Below are 3054 nucleotides of genomic sequence, written 5' to 3' on the forward strand. Positions count from 1 at the left end.
AAGTTGATAAAATAAGTTTTTGAATTTTGATGCTCTTAGCCAGACTGTGTAACAGATATATGAGTCCTAAAACAATCATTTTATGCAATTTTAACAATTTGGTCATAGTCTTTGTATATACTTCTTCACCTTTCTTGTTCAACTTGAACAAATGAGCTAATTGCATGAAATCATGTTCAATTTAATACATTTAAACATGTGATTTAAAGGTAGCGTAACTATGTCAAATTATGTGAATTCCTGAAGTCAGGCTAAAGTTACTGTCACTCTGCTAAACTAAGCTAGCTGCTTAGCTAACTTTTAACAAGACTATCTTATCTGGTGTTCTTTTTTTAAATCTCCATTATGATTAGATTTAGCTCCTGCCTTATCAATTATGCATAAAAAACTCAATGTTGGACAAACGGAATTGATTTCTCAATCACAGGAAACAGTTGAAATGAGTGAATTAGCTTAAGCTAAGGCTATTTTACCAGCTATCCTTGATATGACAAAAAAGTCAAAGATTCTGGTCTTAGATCCATTTTGACCAAATATATATAAATTCTTTGTGTTTTGGCTCTGTAGGGCGGTATAGTCATATAGCCTAGTGATCCATATGTCCTCTTAAATGTTCTGTAGTAGAAGTATAAAATAGCATGTAAATGTAATACGTCAAACAAAATGACTGTACTTGAGTAGCTTTACTTTCTCACGCCTAACTACAGTTGGTTTGGCATCTTCACTCATATTTGTTCCATTTATGGTAAAGGTATGCTGGTATGTTACAGCTCTCTCCTAACTCAAGTTACAACATGTCTGCGACAGTGAAAGCCTTGTGCTTCAAACGTTTATCTGCCATGCACATGTATATATGAAATTGGCAGAATTGATCCCAGATCTGGCATGTATAAATTAAGTTTTATTCCCTTAATCCAAAAGGAAGGAAGGAATATCTGACTGGAGAACTACAAAAAGTATAAAAATTGTAAGACTATGTGTTGCTGCAGGGATTGAAACAAAGAGTCTGATATTCCCTGAAATAAACATGGTGTTACTTCGAGATATTTTCTTTCGCTAAGTGCACTGTGTCCAGGCTCAATTTAACCGCATCTGAACCACAGCATTCTGAGGAAACATGAAAAAATGTTTAAATTCTCTTAATTAGGCTTTAAGCTGTAGGGGAAATGTATGTTTACAAGTGGAAAGGAATGGAGCAGAGTAAACAGGATGTTGATGATGTCATACTAAATGGCATGCTGCCTGTAACATTTTATTTTGAGAGAAGGGTGTAATGAAACAGTAAAATGTTCCTCAGAATCTGTTGTCCTTGGCATCTCCTTTTCTTAGAGAGCGACCACTCACCATTTCCTCCACACACCCAAGATGACAGCTCCATCGAACCAAACCCGTGCAGCGCCACAGCAGCAGCGCTTTTTAGTGTTGTTCGACTTTGATGAGACCATCATCAATGAGAGCAGTGATGATGCTGTGGTGCGCGCTCTACCAGGCCAACAGCTTCCTGACTGGCTGAGAAACAGCTACAGGGAGGGCCACTACAACGAGCACATGCAGAAGGTCTTGGTTTATATGGCGGAGCAGGGCGTGTCCAAGGACTCCATCCAATCAGCGGTGGAGAAGATCTCACCAACACCTGGTCTCCTGAACCTCTTCCAGTATCTGCAGCGCTATCAGCAGGACTTTGAGCTGGCGGTGGTCTCCGACGCCAACATGTACTTCATCGAGACGTGGCTGGAGCGCGCTGGGGTGCACCACCTTTTCACCAAGATTTTCACAAACCCGGCCAGTTTTGACGCAACCGGCCGTCTTGTGCTGCTCCCCTTTCACTCCCACTCGTGCTCCTGTTGTCCTGACAACATGTGCAAGCAGGTGATCCTTCGGGAGTATCTGGCGGCCGACAAAAGGAGCGTGGTGGGGCTCCCTTTCAGAGGGTATTTTATATTGGAGATGGGGCCAATGATATCTGTCCCTCTCTGGCTCTGGGGCCCCGGGACACAGCCTTCCCCAGAAGGGACTACCCTATGCATAGGCTGCTGCAAGAGATGCAGAAGTCCCAGGCAGCCAAGTTCAAGGCAAACATAGTTCCTTGGGTCAGCGGCGAGGACATAGTGGACAGCCTGAGGAAAATAATGGAGGAGAGATGAGGGGACTGCTTGTCCGATTGGGGACAAATGCAGTCTTCCCATTAGGGGAAAAAGCAGATTTTTAGGTTATTGTTTAAGGTTAGGGTGAGGGTGAGGTTTGGGAGAGTAGTGGTTAGTGTTAGGATAAGATTCCAGGACAAAAATGTAAGTCAATGTCATGTCCCCATGACATTGCCGTGTGTGTGTGTGTGTGTGTGTGTGTGTGTGTGTGTGTGTGTGTGTGTGTGTGTGTGTGTGTGTGTGTGTGTGTGTGTGTGTGTGTGTGTGTGTGTGTGTGTGTGAAAGAGATAATGAGGGGGTTAAATATAGCAAAGGTGCACCAACCCCAGTCCTGGTGAGCTGCAGGATATGCATGATTTTACCCCAGCAACACTTTGTACAATCAGTAAAGAAGTAGCCAAATAGTGTGCATCTGTTTGAATCACCTTTGTTGGAGATATTGTGATGTCTACACAATAAATATGTGGCTGGTGTCAGCAGCTGGTTAGATTAGCTTAGCATAAAGACTGGCAATATGGGGGGTAAGCTAGCCGTTTCTCCTTGTTTCCAGTCTTAATGCTTCGCTAAGTTACCCAGAAGCATATTTTTATGTAGACACAAGAGAGCGTTATAGGTCTTCTCATCTAACTCGCAGCAAGAATGTAAATAAGTGTAATTTCAAAAATGTCAAAACTATACCTTTAATGCTAGCCTACACACCTATTATCATGCTAAGTAATTAGTTTTAGTATGCAGTATTGGAACTTGATTCACATTTTAATGCAAATAAATTAGCTCCCCGGTCAAGTTAATCATGATCAATAATAGAGCTAAGCAATTTATGTAAGTTTTGGTTTTTTTAGTCTGATCAAAATGCTAAAAGATCAGAGTAGATCTTAACCAAAGTTGTGTTTAGTGTGCTCTGGAGTGA

General features: G+C 41.6%; 1 pseudogene; it reads left to right on the forward strand.

Moving 5' to 3' along the window:
• The first annotated feature begins 1317 nt into the window (after nt 1-1317).
• On the forward strand, nt 1318-2144 carry LOC129091726 (probable phosphatase phospho1; annotated as a pseudogene).
• Nucleotides 2145-3054: the final 910 nt, after the last annotated feature.

The sequence above is a fragment of the Anoplopoma fimbria genome, chromosome 5 (genome assembly GCF_027596085.1).
Source record: "Anoplopoma fimbria isolate UVic2021 breed Golden Eagle Sablefish chromosome 5, Afim_UVic_2022, whole genome shotgun sequence".
NCBI lineage: Eukaryota > Metazoa > Chordata > Actinopteri > Perciformes > Anoplopomatidae > Anoplopoma > Anoplopoma fimbria.